The 14454-nt window shown below is 42.9% G+C and overlaps 1 protein-coding gene and 1 non-coding gene across 2 annotated transcripts in view; one reads left to right on the top strand and one right to left on the bottom strand.

The window, feature by feature from the left end:
* lmnb1 (lamin B1) overlaps window positions 1-14454 on the top strand; it is a 53432-nt gene that overhangs the window by 8350 nt on the left and 30628 nt on the right. The window lies entirely within an intron of this gene.
* Window positions 7294-7411, bottom strand: trnal-uaa (transfer RNA leucine (anticodon UAA)). Its single transcript has 2 exons — window positions 7374-7411; window positions 7294-7339 (listed from the first exon to the last, which is right to left on the bottom strand). It is a non-coding gene; the product is annotated as a tRNA-Leu (tRNA).

Here is a 14454-nt window from a genome sequence, read left to right as displayed (position 1 = left end):
ACTCAGTTTTGGACCGCTTCTCGACATCAAGGGAGTTACTTGGGAAGCAGGCTAAAATTGTAAAGATCTTTTTGAATAAAAATGGTTTTAGAGAGAAAGAATAATGTTTTGAGTCTGCTAGGACTCCCCTTCAGAACAGAGTTCATAGAATCCCTACAGCGCAGGAGGAGGTCATTCGGCCCATCAAGTCTGCACTGACCACAATCCCACCCAGGCCCTATTTCCATAACCCCACGTATTTACCCTGCTAATCCCCCTGATACTAGTGTCAATTTAGTGTGGCCAATCAACCTAACCCGCACATCATTGGAATGTGGGAGGAAACTTGAGCACCTGGATGAAACCCATGCAGACACTGGGAGAATGTGCAAACTCGACGCAGCCTGAAGTTGGAATTGAACCCGGGTCCCTGGTGCTGTGAGTAAAAGTACTGTTCCGGTACTTTGTCGATTTGAGGTCTGATTTTTATTAAAGAGTTTCTTATCTCTGCCATAATATCTGCTGTCTCAATATGACATTTAAATAAGGTGACATAGTCCTAGTTTTTGTACTGTGATCACAAGTATGTACTGTAATAACTGACCAGATGTGGGTTTTTATTTTGATGCGTATGCAGTAACTGCACTCAGTACGTGGCCGGCAGCACTAATCAGACAAGTTCCCTTATTTCAAAATGTTGTAAAGCAAAAACACCGTACTAGAACAAGCTTTAACTTCGGGCTTTCTGTTATCCTAAATAACAGGAAAGAGAGCGCCAAACCTCTACCACTGTGCGCAAGTTTTGGTTCTAGAGTACAGACTGTGAGACCCTACCTAGCCAGCAGAAACAAAATCTTGTGCCAGCTAATCTATCAGTTCGCTTTAATATCTTAAACCTAGATAGCTAAACAGAATTTTCTCCAACTTTCACCACGGTGTATTCCAGCCCCTTTGGTACATTAGCTATTTATTAGCTAAGATTTCCCACTGATTGCAGCCTGGAGGTGTCTGAACACATCACCAGCAGCAACTTCTGGATTTGGGCACTCTTAATTTTACTGTCATTTTGCTGATGGCAAAATGGTGGTTTAATTACCAAGGAAAAGATGGTGTTACTCAATGCTTCCTGGATATCATTTTTTATGTTTTGAGTGGCTCCTAGACTTGCTGCTTTGTGTATTTCTGGGTTGGCTCAGCTGTGATATGTTCAACAATTTTCTCTCATTCTCTAGCAAACAATAAGGAATGCCTTTGAGAGTCTGGGGTTAATCCAGCTTCTACAGAACGAGTGAAAATTCCTTATTAAAAATAGAACCGCTCTGCTATTCTGAACCCATGATTTTTTTTGTCATTTTGGGATAATTGATTCTGATCGTTGCCTCATCTCTAGATTTGACTTCAAATATTGCTCTAATCTCCATCAACTCCATATCTTCAAACTGTACTGCCTGTGTCCCCATCATGCACAAAGTACACTTGTCTATTACCCCAGTGCTTACTGGAATATATTGACTCTCACTCCAAAACTTCTCCGTCATGCCTTGGAACTGGCTAGGCAATACTGACATTAGCAACAAACACTAGACTCTTGTGCTATCCAGTTCTTAAGTAGTGAATTTGCAGCTCAATTTGCTGGAAAAATAGTTATTACATGCCTCAGTAAGCTGAGTGGTAAATTGGATCTTTCTGACATAACCCCGAGGTACTGGGCCTGATATAAAATGGAATAAATAGGGATGTGTTTTAGAATTGTATCTTCGATTTGGTAACGTCGTGATGGGTTGCAGCATTTATAGACAAAATGACCATGTTTAATTTGTGTTCATACTGACAGGACAAATTAGCTCCAAGATGGCATCCACATGCGCTGTTATATCCCAAACTGGATACTATTTCCTACCCATACTTAATTGCTGGTTGCAATTCATGCTTGGTGTATAAACTCAGTAAATAGTGGCCTGGATTTTGCAGAGGTTATGACAACTGTTAGTGTTTGCCATCATTTGCTCAACTAAATCTGGCAGCTACTCTGGAATGTGCAGAACATTGCCCAAATCCAGGAGTTGCTGCCAGTGATGTGTTCAGACACCTCCAGACTGCAATCAGTGGAAAATCTTAGAACAACCACTCTCTTGAAAAGTTAGTCTTGCTATTAAAAAAAAATGCACCTTGTTGAATGCGGTGTAGCTTGTTTTTAAACCATGTGCTAAATTCATAACCTCAGTCAGCCTGAGAAACTAATGAGTATCAAATTTATCAATTTTAAACACCTGCATTTTTACAAAACTTTTACCGTAATCAGGTCATTTCAGATCTGAACATTTAAGTGAAGAATATTCAGTGCTGTTAAATGCCTAGTTTTGCATGGAAATGCTTCAGCGTGATTGGCTGCTTACAGACATCATTACTACTGCACGCGAAAACTTTCCCTCAATTTAGTGCTAGATTTAAGCTGTTGTCAGGAAAGGGGAAAGCCCCACCGCAAAATTCAGCAGACCTTTGCGGGTGGCTGTCTTCACAGTCAGTAGCACGTGCTGTTCTTTTGCTGTTGACTGCACAATTTGGGCCGTGCGTGTGTGTGTTTGCTTACTGATGGAACCTTCTAGCTCTATTGTGCAATGGTTCTAAGTGGCTGTGGTGATCGTAGTGATGTTAATTCAACATGCTCAATACTTTGCTTTTGATGCTCTAACTAATTATGGTGAGATGTACATAATTACAAAATTTCCAGGACTTTTTGCCCTAATGCTATAAATGTGCCATAGTACAAATTTTCAAACTGGGTCAAATGCCACGTGAAATTGGATTGCAAACAGTTGACTTGATGTAATTTTGCAGTATGTGCCAAAACAGTAAAATTGTATGAGTTTATCCATTTGTTAATTACATTGATAACTACAGCTATGCACAACCTGTTATTCTGGATGCAGTGTGTATCATCGTGACTCTTTAGTAATAAAAACGGAGAAATTTCAATGTTTCTTTTGAATATCGCTATTTATTAGTCACAAGTAGGCTTACATTACTATGAGGTTACTGGCGCAGCAGTGATGGAAACTTGGTCATGGTAGTCCCTGTTTTTTTTTGTTTGGCTTTAGGGTGTTAGACCAAGTGTGGATGAGGGTAGTGCGGTTGATGTAGTTTACATGGATTTCAGCAAAGCCTTTGACAAATTCCCACATGGGAGACTTATTAAGAAGGCTAATGCATGTGGGATATGGAGTGATCTGATAGGTGGATTCCTAATTGGCTTAGCGGTAGGAGACGGCACGGTAGCACAGTGGTTAGCACTGCTGCTTCACAGCTCCAGGGTCCCGGGTTCGATTCCCGGCTCGGGTCACTGTCTGTGTGGAGTTTGCACATTCTCCTCGTGTCTGCGTGGGTTTCCTCCGGGTGCTCCGGTTTCCTCCCACAGTCCAAAGATGTGCGGGTTAGGTTGATTGGCCAGGTTAAAAATTGCCCCTTAGAGTCCTGAGATGCGTAGGTTAGAGGGATTAGTGGGTAAATATGTGGGGGTAGGGCCTGGGTGGGATTGTGGTCGGTGCAGACTCGATGGGCCGAATGGCCTCCTTCTGCACTGTAGGGTTTCTGTGATTTCTATGAGACAGGGTGGTAGTAGACAGCTGCTTTAGTGACTGGAGGCCAGTGACCAGTGGCAAACCACAGGGATCTGTGCTGGGCCCTCTATTGTTCGTCATTTATATAAATGACATGGATGACTATGTGGAGGGTAGAATCAGTAAGTTTGCTGATGACACAAAGATTGGATGGGTGGTTAACGGTCTTGTGTTACAGGATGAGATGGTCAAATGGGCAGATAAGTGGCAGATGGAATTTAGCTCTGAAAAGTGTGAGGTGATGCACTTTGGAAGCAGTAATTTGACAAGGAAGTATACTTTGAAAGGTCTGACACTGGGATGTTCCAAAGAACAAAGGGATCTTGGCGTGTTTATCCATAGATCTCTGAAGGTGGAAAGGCAGGTAAATAGGGTGATGAAAAAGGCAAATGGCACACTCTCCTTTATCAATCGGGGTATAGATTACAAAAGCCGAGAGGTCACGATGGAGTTGTATCGAACTTTGAGGCCACAACTGGAGTACTGTGTGCAGGTCTGGTCACCACATTGTAGGAAGGACGTGAATGCACTGGAGGGGATGCAGAGGAGCTTCACCAGGATGTTGCCAGGGATGGAACATTTAAGTTATAGCGAGAGGTTGGATAGGCTTGGGTTGTTTTCTCTGGAGAAGAGAAGGTTGAGGAGCGACCTGATTGAGGGATGTGGATAGGGAGCAGCTGTTTCTCTTAGTTGAAGGCTCAGTTATGAGGGGACACAAGTTAAAAGTGAGGGGTGGGAGGTTTAGGGGGGGAATTGAGGAAAAACCTTTTTACTCAGAGGGTGGTGACAGTCTGGAATGCACTGCCTGGGAGGGTGGTGGAGGCGGGATGCCTCACATCCTTTAAAAAGTATCTGGATGAGTACTTGGCATGCCATAACATTCAAGGCTATGGGCCAAGTGCTGGCAAGTGGGATTAGGTAGGCAAGTCAGGGCATTTCATGCGTCTGTGCAGACTTGATGGGCCGAAGGTCCTCTCCTGCACTGTAGGATTCCGTGATTTAGGAACAGAAGCTGTCGTCACAGTTTAAATGTTAGGTTCCCTAACCAGTGCTGGAGAGCAAGAGTAATTCCAGGATGTTACACACAAACTTCAGTTGGGGACAAGGTGTGATATGCTTTGTGGTTTGGTCAGGGTTTCCACAGCCAGGTGAGGTTTTGAGATGCCACTTATGCATCAGGTGGCCATGTCCTGGTTGTTAAGATGTTTGGTCAGAGAGCGTTTATTTATGATGGCATTTTCTGCTCCAGGTTTCATCAGTTATGGTGGTGGAGATGTTGGATTCATGTCCGGAGGCTATTTTGTAAAGCCATGTGGTGAGTTGGGGATGAAGAAGTTACAGGTGTCCATGGATGCATCCCATTGAATGAGGGGAGGGGCAATATTTGAGAGGACTTGTAACCACTGAACTGGAATAGATCTGAGAATTCCATAGATCGTCCTCATGAGTGAAGTTTGATCAACAGAGCAGAACTAAAAATGGCTCCTTGTAATTTTACATGAAGAAAAGGGCCTTAAACCTAAAGGGATCAGCTCTTTATGTACCTGTGTAATGTAAAAGTAGTGCAAACCCTGGTGGTGCTTGTTATATTTTGGGAGGGATAGAAAATGTATGCAAGATGAAGATTTTGGTTGCTTTGCTGTGTGGCAAAATAATAGGAGCTGGCAGGTGTTTTAAAAGTGCACAAGTCAAAGAAATTCAAGACTAGTGAAGGACAGGTGCACACTTCATGCTGTATAGCATGTTCGTAGTCTTAACTGTAATCTCAGCTGTTGCCTCAGTTTTGGGGATCTGCAGTACAACAATAATTTAGACAATGTTTTAATTCAAACTAGCCTGACATTTGTAATATTAAACCAAGTTTAAAATAATAGCGCCCTCTTGTCTTCAATTTATCAAATCTTTATGGGAAAAACAGCTGCGAGTAAAAGCACCAACTGTTTTATTTGGCAGATGTTTGAATAATATCCCTCCTATTCAAGGAAATGTACTGATGAAGGCAGTTGTGCTCAAAAACTATTTTTGTTATTCCCCTGTTGATGCCTGATGTGTTGTCCATTACAACTTGTGGGATTAATTACTACTTGGAGCTATTTGTAATATCCTTTTTTCCCTGTACTTTGCTAAACTGGTTACGGCATAAATGTATGACTTGCATGTCACGAACCAACTGAGGAGGCCACTGTTTTAACTTGTGCGCTTATTAGTTCAAGGTAGTGACAAAATTAAATGCTACAAAATCAAACTTTAATTGTCAACAATTTTAATGTTAGTTTTGGTTCCTGTATGTGATTATGAATTAAAAATCATGGGATGTGGGTGTTGCTGGCTAGGTCAGCATTTGTTGCTCATTCTTAATTGACAGGGCAATGTGTTACACACAGCTTTTTATTCAATCCTTCCAAAAGCCAAGACTTTGTCACCGTTCTGTGTAATGATATTGATACTTGATCAAAGAAACATGGTCATTAATTGCCTCCTGCCTGTGGTGCATGAAGCTGATTTTATTTGATGCACAATGCTGGACGTGCCCTGGTGAAATTGATCTTTTTTGTGTGCAAAATTGAATTTTTCTGATTGCCAGCCTTTCGACTGTAAACCACGTGATTGCTGGTGCAAGTGTTTTCACATAGCTACCGTGCAGTCTGACAACCCAAAACACTTGGTGTCATTCTCCTCAGGATGTAGATTCTGCCCGTTCTAGGAACAGAGCAACTACTCTAGGACGACATTGATTTTTTTTTTGAGGGAGCTATTGATTTTGTTTTGGATGAACCATTTAAATGGAGCCATTTCTATCTGTTCCTGTTTTAATGATGTGTCTATCTGAGACTGTTGGAAGGAGTACTACTATAATCTTGGTTGGATGTCAACAGTATCAGAAAAAACATCAAAACATCCCTCACTGCATTGTCGACACTCGTTGAGATGCAAAAGGCTATTCTACAGATGATGGATAATGAGGCATGTGGCTTGGACAGCATTCCTGCAGAGATCTATGAAGTTGCTGGTCATGAACTCATGTTTTTGCAAACTAGGAAGAAAAAGTACTATCTCCCTACTTCGGCAGTGCCATAATTCTTCACTTTTTAAGAAGGGTGATAATTTGTGGGAACTTGAGGCACATGTATCTCTTCTGTCCACTGTTTTCGAATCCTCCTGTACTGACCCCTACCTGTCTACAAAGATATTATTATATTGGAGAGTTTCTGACCATCCAGGGGAACTTCAGATATGACCTTTGTTGCTCGACAAAGTGTCTGGTACGGTACAAAGGTACGTGGTCTTTATTGATCTGTCAAAGGCCTTTGATTTCTTCAACTGCAAAGCACTTTGGAAAGTCCTCCAGAGATTTGGAAGCCTAACAAACTTGTTGCTGTCATGCAGGAGTCACAGCAGCCATGCTTTAAAGTAAAAGTTTATTTATTAGTCACAAGTAAAGCTTACATTAACACTGCAATGGAGTTACTGTGAAATCCTCCTAGTCATCACAGTCCGGTGCCTGTTCGGGTCAATGCACCTAACCAGTCTTTCAGAATGTGGGAAGGAAACCGCAGCACCCGGAGGAAACCATCGCAGACATTGGGAGAACGTGCAAACTCCACACAGACAGTAACCCAAACCAGCAATCAAACCCAGGTCTCTGGCACTGTGAAGCAACAGTGCTACCAACTGTGCTACCGTGCTGCCCCTAAAATATCAGGAGTGGGATTTGAACCCACAACCCTAGAAAGGGACCAGAGGTCATCAGGATTCCACAGGGAAATAGCCATACTGCTTAAGTCTGGTGCCTTAGACCACTTGGCCATCCTGACAACTTTGACACTGCTTTGCAGTGGATTGGACACTGAGCCTTTTCATATTTGGACAAGCATCAAGTAAAGTCATGTGATTTCTCCAATTTCATCTACTTCAGATTTGCACAGAATTATTGCGACCAGATTCTACGCAGTACACTGTTCTGTTATGGCCCACACTGAAAATGACATTCGGACCACCCTCGACCTCTTGAACTCTGCGTACGAAAGGATTGGTGTGTCACTTGATGTCAAGGCCAAGTCCTCTTCCCAACTCTCCCCTGGGTCTGCAGCTACATCTCCAGCTATTATCGGAAGGGGGAGTTTGTTGATTGCTTCCCATATCTCTGCAGCAACCTTTTCTCAAAGGGTCACTGTTGAAAATGGAGATCCAGCACTGAATCAGCTTGTGCCAATGTAGCCTTCCAAAGATTGGTCAACTGAGTCTTCAGGAACCGGGATCTGCAAAAGAGAGCAAAGACTTTAGTTTACCACACTGTTGTTGTCACTGTTGATCTTTAGCAGTGAGTCTTGGGTCAGTTACCGATGAATGCTGGGGAATTGCCACCAACAGTGTCTCCACAGGATACAGTTAAGTGGGAAGACTGGTGAACAAACTTCAGCACCTTCACTTTCCTCTGGTATCATAACCACGAGCATGCAAAATTGGCTCTGCTGCTCTCTGCATCCACATGCCAAATAATTGGCTTCTGAAACAGATCCCCTTTTCTCTTCAACTTCAGGATGTCACCTGATCTGAGGACAGAATCCTTGTTTTTAAGGATAAGCTGAAGGCCTCCCTGAAAAAAGGCCAAATGTGTGGGAGGAACCTACTGAAAACTGCCATGTTATGGCACCTCGTCTATCAAACTGAAACACCATTGGAAGTTGAGGTGCTGAAAGTGAAAGAGAGCAGAACCCGAACCCTGGATCAAGCTCTCCTCCTCCCTCGGGCAACTCCTGGCTCCAGGATTGATTTTCCGGTTGAGCCAGCTAAATAATCATGAAGCCTGGCAGATGTCATCCTTGTTCCCCCTCTTTGCTTTCTATAGGAGTTCAGGAATCTGAGATGTGCTGATGGGTTAGCAGCTAATTGTGATTTTGAGAATATAGAGATAAATTATACATTTGATTCGTCAATGTTATCTTGTGTAAAACATTGTACCATTTTGGTGAAGCTTTAACTGTGAACTATTCCTATAGTAATCTGTATGGGTCCTGGCCATTGTTTGTAAGTGGTATCGTAAGAAGTCTCAACACCAGGTTAAAGTCCAACAGATTTATTTGGTAGCACAAGCTTTTGGAGTGTCGCTCCTTCTTCAGGTGAGTGAGGAGTTGTGTTCTCAAACAGGGCATATAAAGACACAAACTTAATTTACAAGATAATTTTTGGAATGCGAGTCTTTACAGGTAATCAAGTCTTAAAGGTACAGACAATGTGAGTGGAGAGAGGGTTAAGCACCGATTTAAAGAGGTGTGTATCGTCTCTAGCCAGGACAGTTAGTGAGATTTTACAAGCCCAATGGTATACCATGGGATCATCCAGGCTTGACCAAGTTGCTGGTTTGAATGACCTATGAGTTATACTGAGAGAAAACTGAATGTCTAACCTCCAGGCAGGCAAAGAGATACAGAGTACAGGGCTCTGCAATAAAATGTCAGGATAAAGAAACAAAGTTAATGTTTTGGAATAAACTTTGGGTCTCATTTGTGCTACTCCATCTGTAATTACAAATGTACTAAACTAGATATATAAGAACATTGAGTGTTAATAATGTATCGCATAGGTGGCTTGAATGACTGGAAATTGTGTATCTTTGAAATGTCTCGCAGTACTGAGGAGAACATTACTCTATGCATTCTTATGTTGAATAAACTGCTCGTTTTTACCTACAACTGAGTGTCTTTTAGATACTTCACAACAGGGACTGGAAATTGATCCAATTTCCATTTGGCAGTTCAGGTGTCCTGTGCAACTGTTCTCCCTCAATCAACACTTGTCAAGTACAGTGAATAATGGAAATGCTGGCAGTAGTGGAAAAGTATAGTTGTATCAGGCTTAATGTTTCCTGTGCAAAACTTTTCCATATGTAGATTGTACAAATGCCGCTGAAGAATGTTGTGAACTTTAGCAACACTTTTCCACAATTGAGCATGGATTGTAATTTTGTGATTCAATATCATGTTGATTTTTGACTCTTGTTCTAGGAATACATTTTTATACTGAGAATGGTATGTGCAATCTAATGCATGATGGTATGCAAGGAATGTTGTCAGTGGTGAGAAGCCAGATTACGCTTAAAAGCCAATTTGCAACAGTTAGGGAAAAAAAAAATCAGGTGAAAATACTTTCCAGCTTCCAAAGTGCTCAAGTTCTCCTTATTTAGTGTGTACTGAAAACTGAACGTGCATAGAATCATAGAAACCCTACAGTGCAGAAGGAGGCCATTCGGCCCATCAAGTCTGCACCGACCACAATCCCACCCAGGCCCTACCCCCACATATTTTACCTGCTAATCCCTCTAACCTACGCATCCCAGGACTCTAAGGGGCAATTTTTTTTTAACCTGGCCAATCAACCTAACCCGCACATCTTTTGGATTGTGGGAGGAAACCGGAGCACCCGGAGGAAACCCACGCAGACACGAGGAGAATGTGCAAACTCCACACAGACAGTGACCCGAGCTGGGAATCGAACCCGGGACCCTGGAGCTGTGAAGCAGCAGTGCTAACCACTGTGCTACCGTGCCGCCCACATAATCTGTTCCCCCTCTTTGCTTTCTATAGGAGTTCAGGAATCTGAGATGTGCTGATGGGTTAGCAGCTAATTGTGATTTTGAGAATATAGAAATAAATTATACATCTGATTCGTCAATGTTATCTTGTGTAAAACATTGTACCATTTTGGTGAAGCTTTAACTGTGAACTATTCCTATAGTAATCTGTATGGGTCCTGGCCAGGCCTGTCTCTTTGTGGGACTCCTGGTTCTGGTTCATCTGCAGCCTGCTTCCTTACCTCCCCCATACATCATCCTGTAAGCCCACTGTTTCTTGCAGCTTTCAGAACAACTACTAGTGTACAATTGGGAGGGAATGTCCTGGGAGCTCCTAGATTGTCTGTGGAATCAATGAAACCTAATAGCAACAGGACAAATGTGTGTAAGGAAACCTGCTGTTATTTTCTGCCCTCCTTCAAATTAATGAATCAGCCCATCACTTTTAAGAACTACTGAAAGTAATGGGAGCAGAACAGGGTACATTGATGGGCAACTTTCAACGTCTATCATCAAAAGTGACTTGATAACTTTATGGGGAGGCAGTGATCATAGAATCCCTATAGTGCAGAAGGAGACCATTTGGCATATTGAGTTTGCACCAACCACAATTCCACCCAGGCCCTATCCCCATAACCCCACATTTTTATCCTGCTAACCCCCCCAACACTAGGGTCAATTTAGCATGGCCAATCAACCTAACCCGCAGATCTTTGGACTGTAGGAGGAAACCGGAGTACCGGGAGGAAACCCACGGGTATAATGTACAAACTCCATGGAGACAGTGACCTGAAGTCAGAATTGAACCCAGGTCCCTGGCGCTGTGAGGCAGGAGTGCTAACCACTGCTGTCCTGTGATGCACACGCAGCACAGGAGTGGTTTGTGCTCTAGCAGTGCAAGCTAATGCTCTGGGGACATGGATTCAAGATAGCTGGTGGAATTTAAATTCCATTCATAACCTGGAATTGAAATCTAGTCTCAGCAGTATTGACCATGATTGTAGAAACCCATCTGCTTTACTAATATCCTTTAGGGAAAGAAATCTGCTTTCTTACCTGGTCTGCCTTGCATGTGACTCCAGTGGTTGACTCTTAAATGCTCACTGAAATGGCCAAGCAAACCAAGTTCAAGGGCAATTAGGGATGGACAATAAATGTTAGCCCAGCCAGCAATGCCCACATCCCCTGAATGAATAATTTTAAAGGCCATTGGGGCTCAGCCACAAATGCTGGCCTTGCCAGTACTAACAGAGTGGACCTAGTCCTTAAGAACATATCTGCCAGAAGGTGGTGAGGGGAAAAGTAACTTGTCCTGGCCAGTTTCACTGGCTGTCTTGTCTGGAGACAATACACATCTTTTTGGCCTGTCTTGATGCTCTCTCCACTCACATTGTTTCATTTTTTAAAGACTTGATTAGTTGTAAGTATTTGCATTCCAACCATTATTCATGTAATTTGAGTCTGTGTCTTTATAAGCTCTGTTTGTGAACAGAATTCCCACTCACCTGAAGAAGGGGCTAAGAGCTCCGAAAGCTTGTGTGGCTTTTGCTACCAAATAAACCTGTTGGACTTTAACCTGGTGTTGTTAAACTTCTTACTCAGTCTACTTGTAGCAGCTGTATGTATCCATGACTATTTATTGGAGTGACCACTACCTAATCCCACTCTCTTTCTGATCCAAGATAACCGACCTACAATGATAGCTCTGTTTCTCATTCCACAGCTAGTGTTTCTGGTCGGGTGTTTTTGTTTAGTAGCTGGACTAACTGGGTTTACTGGTTGTACTTATTTGAGTTTGTGATACAGAAAATTCCCTACAGTCAGCAATGCTTAACTAGTACATTTTTGAGCCTCTATTTGTCAGACCTGCTAAACTGGCTTTTAGATGAGGTAAACCAGAGAAGAACCAAAATTTGCAGAGATGTTTTTCATAGAAATCATAGCCTACAGTGCAGAAGGAGGCCATTCGGCCCATCGAGTCTGCACCGACCACAATCCCACCCAGGCCCTACCCCCACATATTTACCCGCTAACCTATGCATCTCAGGACTCTCGGGGGCAATTTTTAACCTGGCCAATCAACCTAACCCACACATCTTTGGACTGTGGGAGGAAACCGGAGCACCCGGAGGAAACCCACGCAGACACGAGGAGAATGTGCAAACTCCACACAGACAGTGACCCGAGCCGGGAATTGAACCCAGGACCCTGGAGCTGTGAAGCAGCAGTGCTAACCACTGTGCTACCGTGCTGCCCCAATTTTTATCTCTTTAAGCACCAAGATTAAGCAGGCAGTTGAAATAACTGTAAAGATGTAAGCAAAACTTAATATCCTATTTAAATTATTGCTTTTTTCACCTTGGAAATATGAGGAATATTTAGAATCTATTTACCAAGCTTCTAGTGTTTAATAATTGAGTTTTGTGGAAACTTCCTTGAAGTGATTAAAGTTTGAAGAAGTTATATCCTGGGGGCTTGCTAGGCCATTTCAAAGTACAATTAAGAATTGACCACATTGCTGTGGGTCAGAAGTCCTATATAGGCCAGACTGGATAAGGATGGCAAATTTTCTTCCCTGAAGGACCTTGGTGAACCAGATGATCTAATGGAAGCCACATGATGTAGCGGACTAAAAATCCTTCAATAAAGTTGCTTGTGAATTCCAGCAACATTGCATGGAAGCCTCAACCTGGATGTGGGTACAGAATTGGCCACAAACAGCAGGTGCTTGCAGGAAAATAACATCTGGACAGATGAACCTTGAATGGTTTATTTTTAGCAGATTATGGTTTGAAGTCCTTAATGTTCCTAATCTAGATTAATGACTTTGGTAACCAAACAATTAAGTAGAGGATAATTAATTGGTCTAGTTGGGGACCTACTGAACAAGCTGAGTTAGGGATTGATGTACAATACTGCATGTGGAAAGGGATTAGTGATGTCAATGGAAGACTCAGCATACCAAAAAATTGTGGATCAAAAATGAGTAAATCAAATAGCATGTTTTTAAATTTGTGACCCTGCCCTTGTTACGCCGCTGTTTAAAAAAAGGAAATAGACAAAAGGCGGGTAACTACAGGCTGGTTAGCTTAACGTCTGTAGTTGGGAAAATGCTGGAATCCATCATTAAAGAAGAAATAGCAGGCCATCTGGATAAGAATGGTTCGAATAAGCAGACGCAGCATGGATCCATGAGGGGAAAGTTGTGCTTGACGAACTTGTTGGATTTTTATGAAGATGTGACTAGTGCGGTTGACGGAGGGGAACCGTTGGACGCGGTGTTTTTGGATTTCCAAAAGGCGTTTCATAAGGTGCCTCACAAAAGGTTGCTGAAGACTATCGGGTCACACGGAGTTGGGGGTAGGGTGTTAGCGTGGATTGGGGATTGGCTATCCGACAGGAAGTAGAGAGTCAGAATAAATGGGTGCTTTTCTGGTTGGCGGATGGTAACTAGTGGCGTGCTGCAGGGATCGGTACTCGGGCCTCAACTATTTACCATTTATATAGACGATCTGGAGGAGGGGACTGAGTGTAGGGTAACAAAGTTTGCAGACGACACAAAGGTAAGTGGAAAAGTGAATCGTGTGGAGGGCGTAGAAGGTCTGCAGAGAGATTTGGACAGGCTGAGTGAGTGGGCGAGGATCTGGCAGATGGAGTATAACATTGACAAATGCGAGGTTATTCACTTTGGAGGAAATAATAGCAAATTGGATTATTATCTAAATGGAAAAAAATTACAACATGCTACTGTGCAAAGGGACCTGGGGGTCCTTGTGCATGAGACGCAAAAACCCAGTCTGCAGGTGCAACAGGTGATCAAGAAGGCAAATGGGATGTTGGCCTATATCGCAAGGGGGATAGAATATAAAAGTAGAGATGTCTTGCTGCATCTGTACAGGGCATTGGTGAGGCCGCAGCTGGAATACTGTGTGCAGTATTGGTGCCCTTATTTGCGGAAGGATATATTGGCCTTGGAGGGAGTGCAGAGAAGGTTCACCAGGTTGATACCAGAGATGAGGGGTGTTGATTATGAGGAGAGACTGAGCAGATTGGGTTTGTACTCGTTGGAATTTAGAAGGCTGAGGGGGGATCTTTTAGAGACTTATAAGATAATGAAGGAGCTGGATAGGGTTGAGGTGGAGAGATTCTTTCCACTTGGAAAGGAAGCTAGAACTAGAGGGCACAGCCTCAAAATAAAGGGGTGTCAGTTTAGGACAGAGTTGAGGAGGAACTTCTTCTCTCAGAAGGTGGTGAATCTCTGGAATTCACTGCCCACTGAAGTAGTGG

Source organism: Mustelus asterias, chromosome 6 (genome assembly GCF_964213995.1).
Source record: "Mustelus asterias chromosome 6, sMusAst1.hap1.1, whole genome shotgun sequence".
NCBI lineage: Eukaryota > Metazoa > Chordata > Chondrichthyes > Carcharhiniformes > Triakidae > Mustelus > Mustelus asterias.
This window is presented reverse-complemented; position numbering and strand designations above follow the sequence as displayed.